The sequence below is a fragment of the Brassica rapa genome, chromosome A09 (genome assembly GCF_000309985.2).
Source record: "Brassica rapa cultivar Chiifu-401-42 chromosome A09, CAAS_Brap_v3.01, whole genome shotgun sequence".
NCBI lineage: Eukaryota > Viridiplantae > Streptophyta > Magnoliopsida > Brassicales > Brassicaceae > Brassica > Brassica rapa.
Window position 1 is genome coordinate 17,840,019 of NC_024803.2, and position 12,209 is coordinate 17,852,227.

A 12,209-nucleotide genomic window follows, 5' to 3' on the forward strand; every position below is an offset into this window, starting at 1 on the left:
CATCACTGTTTCGCCGGCCCCACAACACGTGGCGGCTCGCGATTGTTTCTATTATTATTATTATTTTTTAAATTAAACAAAAAAAATTAATAATAAAAAATTATAAACTTGAACCCCAAGAGCAGGTTCACTAATGTGAGTGCTCTAAGGCATATGAGGGAATTTCCAACAAGCTCCTCATTTTTTATGGGTCTACTCTTAAAATAAGATGATAACTCTTAGCAATCATCCTCAAATTTATTTTTAGAAAAATTAGCAATTTACACTTTAGTCTTTAATATTATTAATAATTAACTATAATCATTGAACTTTCAAATTCAATAAAATGTACTTTTTAAAACATATTAAAATAGAATATTTATTGAGAAAATATAATAATACTAGGAAAAGACCTGCGCCATGCGCAAGATAAATTTATATGAAAATTATTTAAGAAATATCGTATGGAAAAAAATTTATATTATTGATCGAATTAATATATTTGGCTCTTAAACAATTTTTTTTAATTTTTTTTTGTTAATTACATAATTTGTTTACTAATGAACTGATCACATTTTTAAAAATATTTTGGGTCAAAAAATTATTAATCGCATAAAAACCTAATGTTTAGACCGAAGAATCTCATGCCTACTATTTGGTTACAATGAAACTATGTCAGCTCGGTTTTATATCATGATTTAGCAATTTAAAAGTTAATTATGGTTATGAGAAGTTTACGTTCACGTGCCAATCCTATCTATCTTCGATAGTTTTCTCCTGTTTGTGTCATTTTGGTTATTGCTCGATATAAATATTGATTTTTGAGTTTATTCTCATTTCTTTTTTTTTGTTTTTGGCCTGAGATTTAGAAAATGTTTAAGATTCAAAATTATTAAAGAGATACACTTAGGTTAAGATATGCGTCTTGTGCAGAATAAATACTTATTTTATATTTTTCTGCATATTATGAAATAATAAAATAATAATTATATATTAAATAACTAAGAAATCAGTTATTATTATGTAATAAATTGGCTTGCACATATAAATCAAATGACCGCTCTTGTTTATTCGCAATCATTTTAGAATAAATAAATCAAAACAATCAATCTTATATATCGTATATGATATATATTTAAATTTAAACGATATGAAGTATATATATATATATATTAACATAAACACCTATTAAAATAAAATTATTTATTTATATGATTTTATTATCATTGTGTCTTATTATAGAAAATAATTTAAACATTGATCACAAAAGTTTATGTGAGACTTTTAACAATTTTAGTAATTTATACTCGTTTTTAAAAATTCAAAATACAACATATACAAAAAAATTTAAATTTTAATATATGATTAATGTAATTGTGTAATTTATTTTAACAATAAATAATTAAACAAAATTGATAGAAAGCATACAAATTATTATCAAATCTTCATTATTTAAAATCATTAATTACTATATATATCATAATCACATTAGGTAATTCCGTAGGTTGTATTTAAGGAAACAATATATAATAAATAGCCACATTTCTTTAGTTAATATCATATGATATCATGATGACAAAAAAAATATATATATCATATGATATCATATAGTTGATATTAAATGTTTCTAGTAAGATATAAAAATCGAATTGGACCAATATGTTTTTCAATTTCAATGTGAGGCTGACACGTACGACTAATTAACTACCTAATTGATTGATACATAAACAAGATGTTTTTTTTAATTATTACAAAATTGAGGTTACATCTTTTCAAATGTTCTTCAATTAATATATAGGGGATGTAGTCAAATACAACTAAAAATAGTACAAAAGATGTTATAAAATAATTTAAATCAAAATATTTTTTAAAAAAAGTATAACAATAAGAACTAAAATATAATATATAAAATGTTATCCATACTATTGTCAAACATATATAATTGTAGGGACTAAAGTAAAAACAAATAGTGTTTTAAGATGGTAAATAGTGGACTACATTTGAGAGTGTACTATTTACTCTCTTAAAATTTGAGGGGATGAAAGACTGTTGGAGGAGTGCAAAACCCCTCATAAAATGAAGGGATATAATGGGCTGTTAGAGATTCCCTAAGTTTTCGAAGTTTTTGTGTATAATTAATATAATTATTTGTTCGGTGAAAAATAAAATAGCAATATTATTGAACTACGGGAATTTTTTTACTTCCACGTTTGGCTATTAGTTTCATATCTGTCCAAACTTCCTTAATCTTAATTGCATGGCTCGCATGGTGTATAGTGTGTGGTCCTATCTCGTTAGTTACAAAAAAATAGAAGAATTAGGACTACTTATCATTATTCCAAATATGTAAATAAGAATGAATTTTTGTACTTAAATAAATCATAATATGAATATATATGATGACTCAAATATGCACCACCGCTTATTAAAAAAATTATTAAATTTTTATAAGCAATGAAATTCTATCTTGTTTTCCAAAGAGTTATTATATTTTTTTTTTTTTTTTTTTTTTTTTTTTAATTATCACTTTGTTTATTGCAAAACCAACAAGGTTGCACAGGCCCAAAAGAAACTATACAGGACCAGACACAGAAAGCAAAAAAAAAAAAAACGCTCAGACAAACTATCAAAGCTAAGGGAACTAACTACCGAAAACTTCCATATAACAAAATTCTCTGTCTCACCTCTGTCTTACCTCGCAAAGTATGAGAACCAGGTAGCTAGCACTGAGTCCTGACCTGCGGGAGCCATCTGTCGTCGGGCCAGTGGATCCAGTCTAAGTCTGATTACTTGTTTGATCTCTGCAATAAGCGAACTCGGTTGTTTCTCTATAGCTGAGTGGACTCTGGTGTTTCTTTCCTTCCATACTAAATACAAGACCGCTTGATGGACTAGCCGAGTAATCAGAATCACGTTCTTATCCCTCGATGGAGCTTTCAGCCACCTCAACACTTCATCAAAACTCTGAGGGGAAACCAAATTCAATCTAGAGATGAAGAAAGACCACACTTGATTGCTATACGCGCAATCGAAGAACAGATGCTGGCGAGACTCGTTATGGCCAGAGCAGAGAACACAAGTTTCAGGCACCGTTAGTCCCCAGCGAATTAACTTGTCTCTCGTGACCATTCTATCTCTAGCAGCAACCCAAGTGATAAAAGCATGCTTCGGGATTCTACCTGCGAACCAAACAGACTCGTGCCAAAAGACTTCTGTTGGAGCAGGGAACAAAACCCTCCATGTTTCACTTGCTGAGAAAATACCAGTGCCTCTTCCAGGAACCGGGTACCAACCAAACTGATCATCTACTTCAGAGTCTAATATCTCCTGAGCGTTAGGTAAGCACTCCCTTATTAGAGTTATTATCGGACTTCTGCTTCTACTACGATCCAGCCACCATCCACCACCGGTTAGACCGTCAGCAACAACTGCACTAATACTCAAACCAGTCACCTGAGGACCTCTATCTCCTACTAACTCGATCAGGGGGCCGCGAGAAGTCCAGTTGTCCTGCCAGAAGCTCGCAGAAGTGCCGGACCCCACTTCGCAGACCACCATAGGTCTCGCCAGTGTTCTCATCTTACATATAGATCGCCAAATCCAACTACCTCTTCTGGCTGGGTTCAACAACCAGAAATTCTCCTCTCCCATAAGATTTCTACGCACCCACGAAACCCACAATGATCCTCCAGCTGTAAACAGGAGCCAAATCAATTTCAAGCCAAGAACTTTATTCCAATCCGCAATGCGCTTCAAACCCAAACCTCCTGCTTCTTTAGGAGTACAGACCGACTCCCATGCAATCTTTGCACCCCTTGCTGAATTAGGCGCACCATTCCAGAGAAACGCATTACACATACGCTCGAGTATGCTCACACATTCAGGTGGTATAATGAAGATAGATGCCCAGAACGAGATTGTGGAGTATATCACTGCTTGAATAAGCTGAAACCTCCCAGCGAAAGACAAGTGCTTGACTGTCCAAGATCTGAATCTGGCCTCGATTTTATCTAACAAAGGCTGAAAATCTGACCTCGTCATCTTCTTTGGTGATAAAGGAACTCCCAAGTAGCGGATTGGGAGAGCTCCTTGAGCAATTCCCATCTCTATTGCCATTTCACGACACCTACTAGAGCTTCCACCATCAAGCAATAATTCTGATTTTTGCCTGTTAATCCTCAATCCTGAGATCAATCTGAACTCCTCTAGAATATCCAGAATCCCCCTCAGTGATTCCGCAGAGCCATCAAAGAAGATCAGGACATCATCTGCAAAACTTAGGTGAGTAATCAGAGGCGCCTCACACTCTGGGTGAACCCCGAACCTACCCTCTATAGCCCCTTTATCCAGCATCTTTGATAGAACATCCATAGCTATTACAAAAAGGAGAGATGAGATGGGATCTCCTTGTCGAAGCCCTTTCTTTCCCGGGAAGAAACCTTGTAACTCTCCACTCAGTACAATACTGTAAGAAGGCGTAGACACACACTCCTTGATCCACTCTCTGAATGTATCAGGTAGTTCCAAAGCCTGCAAGACCTTGAAGAGGAACGCCCAACTCAGATTATCGTAAGCCTTAGATATATCTATCTTAAGGCAACCTCTCGTCGTTGTTCCTTCCATATTAAACTCCTTCACCAGTTCAGTGGCTAAGAGCACATTCTCGCAGAGCAAACGATCCTGTACAAACCCCACCTGGTTCCTCTGAACAATATCGGAGACACACAGTTTCAGCTTCTTTTTCAAAAGTCTTGCCATGACTTTATACACCGTGGAGCATAATGATATTGGTCTGAACTGAGATAACTGGTCTGCTCCAACAACCTTTGGTATTAGGGAGATCGCCGTGGTGTTAAACTGTCTCAGCAAACGTCCCGCTGTGAAAAATTCCTTAACTGCTTCGACTGTATCCTGCCCCCACAATTTCCCACGCTTCCCAAAAAAATTCTGCTGAATAACCGTCCGGACCTGGCGCTTTGTTCTTTGGCATCGCAAACAGCGTAGTCTTGATCTCTTCCTCTGTAGGAATCCTTAAAAGGTTATCTGCTACCTCTTGAGGGCACCTAAACGTGAGCAAGCTTCTCAAATCATCCACTGAGATCTCATCAATCAAGCCATCCTCTGAGCCCAATAGGTTCTGGAAATAGGCCACCACCATCTCCTTAATTTGAGACTGGTTAAAGATCCGATTACCCCCCGCATCCATCAAGTAACTGATGCAATTCCTTATCTGATGAGCCACTACTGCCTTGTAGAAGAAGGTTGTGTTTGCATCTCCACAGTCCAACCACCTGATTCTTGCCTTCCTGCTAAAGAACACCTCCTGAGCTGTCTCAAAAAATTGCCACTTCCTACGCGCCACAAATTCCTGACGGAAAAGCGTATCTGACGGCGAAGTAAGCAACTGAAGCTGGATCTCTTTCAAACCCTCCAGGGCTTCCTTGGCTCTTTGCTGAATATTTCCAAACCCCTCTTTGTTCAACCTCCTACAAGTGACTTTTGCTTTCTTCAGGCGCTGCCCCAAGGAAAACAGTTTCGATCCCACTGGGATAGGTTCTTCCCATGACTTCAGCAGCTCCAAGAGGAAACTCGGGTGTGAGGACAGAAAGGAAAAGTACTTAAAGCTACACTTTCTTGACTGGGAGACAGAAGAGAAGGTCACCACTGCTGGAGTATGATCCGAATCTCCTGGCGCTTCAAAAATACTTACTGCCTCTGGATAAGTGTCTCTCCACCTTTCAGAACACAGAACTCTATCCAACTTCCTGAGAATTGGATCCTCAGGGCGTCTGTTTGACCATGAGAAGAAAGTACCCCTGATGTCCATGTCTGTCAGATTGCTATCTTCCAAGCAGTCCTTAAACTCCTCCATACCTCTGATTGGTAAATCATATGGTAACAGAGAGAAATGCTCCTCCGCTGATAATATCTGATTAAAGTCTCCCAGAACCACCAAAGGGGACACAGCAACTTGAGAATGTCGAGAAATTGTAACCAAATCTCTCCATAGGTGCCGTCTCTCCCCTTCTGTATTGTGGGCATAGACGAAGACCACTGTACAGTTCGTACCTGTTGCCGGGTCGTACACACCACATAAGACTAACTGCTCCGTTTTCAAATAAACCACTACTGACAGAGAAGAACTCCACAACAGCCATATTCTTCCTCCTGCCACCTCTGAGTAATTTGTTTCCACTCTCCAACCCGGAGCCACCGCTCCCAACACACTCAAAAAATTTTCCTCCTGTACATGAGTCTCCAGCAAAGCTCCCACTGAAGAGCCCAAACTTTGCAGCCAACTCCGAACAATTCTCTGACGACCCACTCCATTAAGACCTCGAACATTCCAACTAAACAGCTTCATATTTACAAATATTTAGGGGAAGAATCCGATCAGAAGCTAAACTCCTTACCCGAGGAGATTTCTCGAGTAAGAAGCTTAGACGATTTTGGTGGAGAGCCTACCGCTCCTTGAGTTTTCCAAGTCGTCCACTGACGCACCGCCCTTCTATATTTCTTTGAGTGCTTGGTGAACCATAAATCCTCCTCTTCTGTGCTAAGCGTAACTGGACCCTCTTTGTTAGCCTCCAAGCTCTGTTCCTTAACTCCCCTTGGGTCCTCACAAATCTCCCCTTCCTCCAGCTGAACTTCATCCACTACCACCTGCTTCTCCGCTGATACCCATCCTTCCACAGAAACTTCAGCAACAGGAGAATCCTTAATTACTAAGGTTTTAAGCTCATCTGTCTTCACCTCTGAGTACTTTACCACAGGAAGCACTAAATCCTTAACATTCACTATCTCCGGAGGCGAACTTAAGGCCCTTTCTCTAGCCAACTTCCTGGAACGAGACCTTCTACGAGACCTCGATCGAACCTTAGCCTTCTTATCCATTTCCGTCTCAATCTGAACTTCTGTTTCACCTTCCTTATTAACCTCCAACAGCGAAACTTCATCTCCCGATTTCACCACACTGACCACTTTCTCTCTTCTCTGAGTCTGAGCTCTCTTCATTGGAGGTTTATGGCAACGATTCATCAGGTGACCAAACTTGCCACAGTTTATACACTTTGGGGGAAGATTAGGGTACTCAATGTTGATTCTGACCGAGTTTCCTTGAGTATCTCTTACCTCAACCACCTCTGGAGGAGGTTTGGACAAATCAATTTCCACCTTCACCTTTGTGTCTCCAAAATGATAGGGGTCCAGTCGAGACTTCTCAGTATGTAGTGGATCGCCTATACCGCTGGCCACTACACTGATACCATCCAATGAGTACAACTGTGGAGGGACATTCTTCAGTACTGCCCAAGTTGGAGCGAAGAGCAGTTCCTGAGCCGCTAAATTCCCATCAGCAGTCCATGGATAAACCGAAAAGGCACACCGATCTGCTTGCCAATATCCCACCTGCAGCACCCACTCTCTGGTCTGAACCGATGGAATGAAGATCAACACACACGAATCGGACACCGTACGAACCGTGATACTCCCGAACTTTCCCCAAACTGGGTTCAGATCTGCGAGAATCTTCGTTGCTGAGGGTCGACGACCGTGGAAATGGGCCACCACGTGGTCCTTCCAAAGTTCTGATGTTTGAAGAAGAACTGACTCCGGAGCTTGCACTACTGGTGTGCCGTCCTGAAGAAAGGAGGGATTTGAGATCTTGCGAAGATTCAGCAAGGAGGACTTGAACCTCGCCGCATACGAAGGAACCTTAGCGGCAGGAATCGACGCTGGGAGCACGGGGGACTGAAGCTTCATCTCTAGGTCACGATTGAGGAGACGATTCTCACGATTCGACAACCTCGCGGGAGAAGCCCCACCTGGGTCAATCGGTGAACTTGAGGACGGGGAGGGAACTGGGGACTCCATTAGAGAGAGACGAGAAGGAGTGAGCTTCTCGCTAGCGGCGTGAGGCCTAAAACTAGCGGCGGAGATTACTCCGGAAACCTAATCGCCTTATCGCCCTTTTTTAAGAAAATAAACCTTATCTTAAATATCACATCGACAGTTTTATAAGAGTTATTATATTTGTACATAACATGTTTATGTATATTTGCATTTGCGTGTACATATATTCGATTACTACTTTAAATCCCATAATAAACATTATTTTGACTAATTGGAGCACCACGAATGTGTGGACGAAAGATCTAAGAGTTTATTTTGTGCATCACTCATCCCAAGCAGATACATATTTAGCTTCACAAAGCGGAAGATCATGTTTGAAGTTCGGAACGGGCGTAAGTATTGGCTTGCGCTCGAAGAAGTTTGCAGATTTCAAATGAAAACTCTAAGAAACTATATGCATTATGGGAAAATCTTCTTGGAATGTAATGGAAGCCAAGTGTATGCCACAACTGTATCCTTGTTTAATGTTTATAATAGTATTGAAAGATATTAGTTTCGACTTTTTGGTAAGGGCTATATTCATAAAGAAGGGTTTGATTATAACAAATTTTCTTTCTAGTTGCAAAGATGCTACTGTTAAACAGTAAATTTTATCAGCTTCATAGAAGTGGTCATTAACTCAACTTAACAGTTCTAGTAAAGTTTTGATGTCCACGAGATAACACCCAAACGCTAGTCATTCTTCTGGTTCCAAAACCATCTTCACCAATTGAGAACAATCGCTGCAAACGTAATTTGATACTATCGCAAGTTCCTCATACACTCCATCGTCCATATTAACGCCTCCATCTATGAGTGAAGGGGTGAGAGATTTCCCTAACCTTTCTTACCCCCATCAATCCGTCAAAACCCTCCATAGTGCTATACCAGCCTTGTCCGGAATAAGGTTCATTTTCTTTCCACGAACCATCTATAGAGCACCAACGCCCTGTAACTGATGGTAAGGTCTGAACCTCGACCTGTCCTGCTGCCCTCTGAATTTTCGGCACCTGTGCCTCTTTCCATAGTATGGATTATGTCTCCGCTAATTTGAGCATGTCACTGGGATCAATGTCTAAATTACTAAAAAAGTTATTGTTTCTTCCTTTCCAAATATACCATAGTATCCACGCATATTGATGATCATCCATCGGAAGAACTCTCCAAAAGAGGTGATCCATATTTGTGAAGAGAGAACTGGAAGGAAAAAAAGTCGGGTTTGATGGGATCTTTGAAAGCGCCCAAACTTGACGCGCTGGAGGACATTAAAAAAACACATGGTTTATTGATTCCTCTGGAGCTCCGCATCTGTCACAACCTATTTCCCCTTGAAACCCTCGCACTTTTAGATTTTTCTTGACAGCTATACACCCATATACCAATTGCCATAAAATGCTTTATCTTTGGTGGACACTTCACCTTCCAACAGAACGCTTTCAGTGGGTCCATAAAATTCTTGTGGTTTTTCCTTATCCAGGTAAATGATTTCACTCAAATTATCCTAAAGAGTGAATTACTCTCTCAAATAAGAGGTTCAGTTGTAGTACTTAGGGATGAAATTCTCACGGAGCTAGGGAACCTAATAAATCTAATTAAGTTGATTAAGCTAAGTTAATTTTGATTAAATGTAAAAGACAGGTTTGTGAGCAAGTTAATTGCTCGATCGATTGATTGGAGTTTTGGTACTTAGATGAAAGTAGCTAGACTTAGGATTTTTATTCAGGTAATCAGGATTATAATCCTACAAATGCCTAATAAGTTGTATGCATGATATTATAGAGCTCAACACTTAATAACAAACCATTAGGCTCTCGCTTTCTAGGTTTGTCTAATTGACCAGTGTCGGTCGATGATTCTATAGGCATATCGATCGATACACTTGTTGAAACGTCGACCGATTATTCGATTGAAATATCGATCGACGGTTATGGTCAAGCGTTAATGCACGGGTTGAATGTGCTCACTAAGCTTCCTAGATCAGGTGTCGCCTTACTCTAGCAATCTTATCTCAATTAGGATTGATTCAGGGTGAGATGCAAGCTATCACTTATGTCTACAACTCCTAGGGCAAGTTCTAGGTAGCTAATATAGAAACATGCATTAATGACAATCCTAAAGATGAATATCACAACTTAGCAATCTATAGTTTGGGTTAATCCCTCATAACCTATTTAAATCCTAAATCTAACAAAGAGAACTACTCAGACATGACTAAGCAATTCATAACAACAATAAGGTATAAAAACTGCATAGATAAATAGATAGATATCAGTGGAGTTCCAACAACAAATCTCTTTGGATCTTCTCTCCAATCTACTAAAAATCCTAGAAAATCTTTAGCTGTGAAAATAGTAAAACAAGAAAGCACACTTTGCCTCTAACATGTTGGCAAAGCTTATATAATTACGTTAAAACTTGTCAGGGGTAATCCTGTAAATTGGTGAAGACTTGGGCTCTAAGTCGGCTGAGACTAAACGGACTTTCTGCGCGCTTCGCTGTCGATCGATGCCATGATGTGAAAAACGATTGATTATTCCTCTTTAATGTCCACCAGTGGTCGTGCTCGATAGTCATCTCGGGTGCTTACTTCAAATATTTCCAAAATGCTCCAAAATCATCACTTTCTTCCAAATCACTCCTGATCCTATATATATACTAGATAGACTCTATAATATAATAAATAGTAGTTAAAACACTTATAAACCATGAGCAAAAGTGAGTCAAATCCATGGTCTATCAGTAAACACGTTCTACTTGATATCCTGATTTAACTGTGTATTTCCCATTCTCAGTGAAATGCCAATCATCCATATCCCTCATCAGAATCCTGCTCAAAGGTATGCTTTCGATAATCTTCACATCCTGTGGATCCACCAAAGCCTGAATTGCCTGTGAATTCCATGTGCGCGAGGCTGAATTTATGAGAGAATCAACTGTGAGGTCCGGGTAAGTGATATGTTGATTTTTATTTGCTGGTCTCGGGTGAGTTGTTCGGAGCCATAGATCATTCGATACAGATATAGATGAACATGTTCCCACCTTTTTGATTAGTCATTTGCTAACCAGAGATCTAGCGGATATGATACTCCTCCAGCCATATGACGGAGAATATGAACGGATCGGTTCCAGGGGTGAAACATTCCTGAAGTACCGTCCTTTGAAAACACGAGAAAATAAAGAATTTGGTTTCTCTATCAGGCGCCATAATTGTTTGCCAAGCATAGCCGTATTAAAATCTGTAAGATCTTTAAAGCCCAATCCTCCTTCATCCTTTGTTGTACATAATTTGTCCCATGATTTCCAGTGCATGTCTTTATTGTTCCCTCCTGGACTCCACCAAAATTTAGCTACCGCACTCGTCAATTTATTTGTCGTAGCCTTAGATAGCCGATAGCAAGACATCACATGATTTTGTAAGGCCATAACCACTGACTTGATGATCACTTCCTTTCCTCCTTTAGTAAAAAACTTAAAAGTCCAACCATTGACTCTGTTATTCAACCGATCATGGACAAAGCTAAAACCTTGTATCTTGGATCTCCAAGACTCTCTGGCAATCCCAGGTAAGATCCCATTCCTCCTATATTTTGTATTCCCAAAATATCTCTCAACTCATGTTCAGTACTTTCCTCAATCTTTTGTCCAAATTGAATAGATCATTTCTGAAAATTTATCACTTGACCCGATACCGCTTCGTATTCCTTTAAGATTCTGAGGATGATTTTGCATTCTTCTTTTTCTGCCTTACAAAAGAAAATGTTGTCATCTGCAAAGAGCAGATGAGAGATTGATGGATATTCCCTGCCGACATTGATGGATATTTGATGATTAAAATGTGAGTTTTTGACAGGGGTTGGCCTATTGTGGTCAAGGAGATGACACCTGTTACCACACAAAATTTAGATATTTAGTTCAATATCCTCAAATAGAACTAATATGAAGAAACTACGTCTGATTTGATTTATACATAAATTACTATTTTTTTTTCCTTAAATTTTTGAAACAGCCCGTACTTCCCTTTTCTTTCTTCTTGCATTATCTTTTCTCTTATACTCTTTTTCTTTTTAAATATCTTTTCTTACACTCTCTTTCCTTCTATTTATCTTATCTTTCTTTTACTTCCATTCTCTTTCCTCTAACACATCTTTTACCTATAATTTTTTTTCTTGGCAAAAGAACATTATATTCTCTCGTTTATCTTCTTCTATTATTACACAAATTGTCTTTTTAAGTTCACCCAATTTGATAGAAAAATTGAATTCATATCTCTTTTTTCGTTTATCAGTCTCCAATGAGTTTATAAAAAATATCTTACACATTTGCGAGACACTTTTCTACTT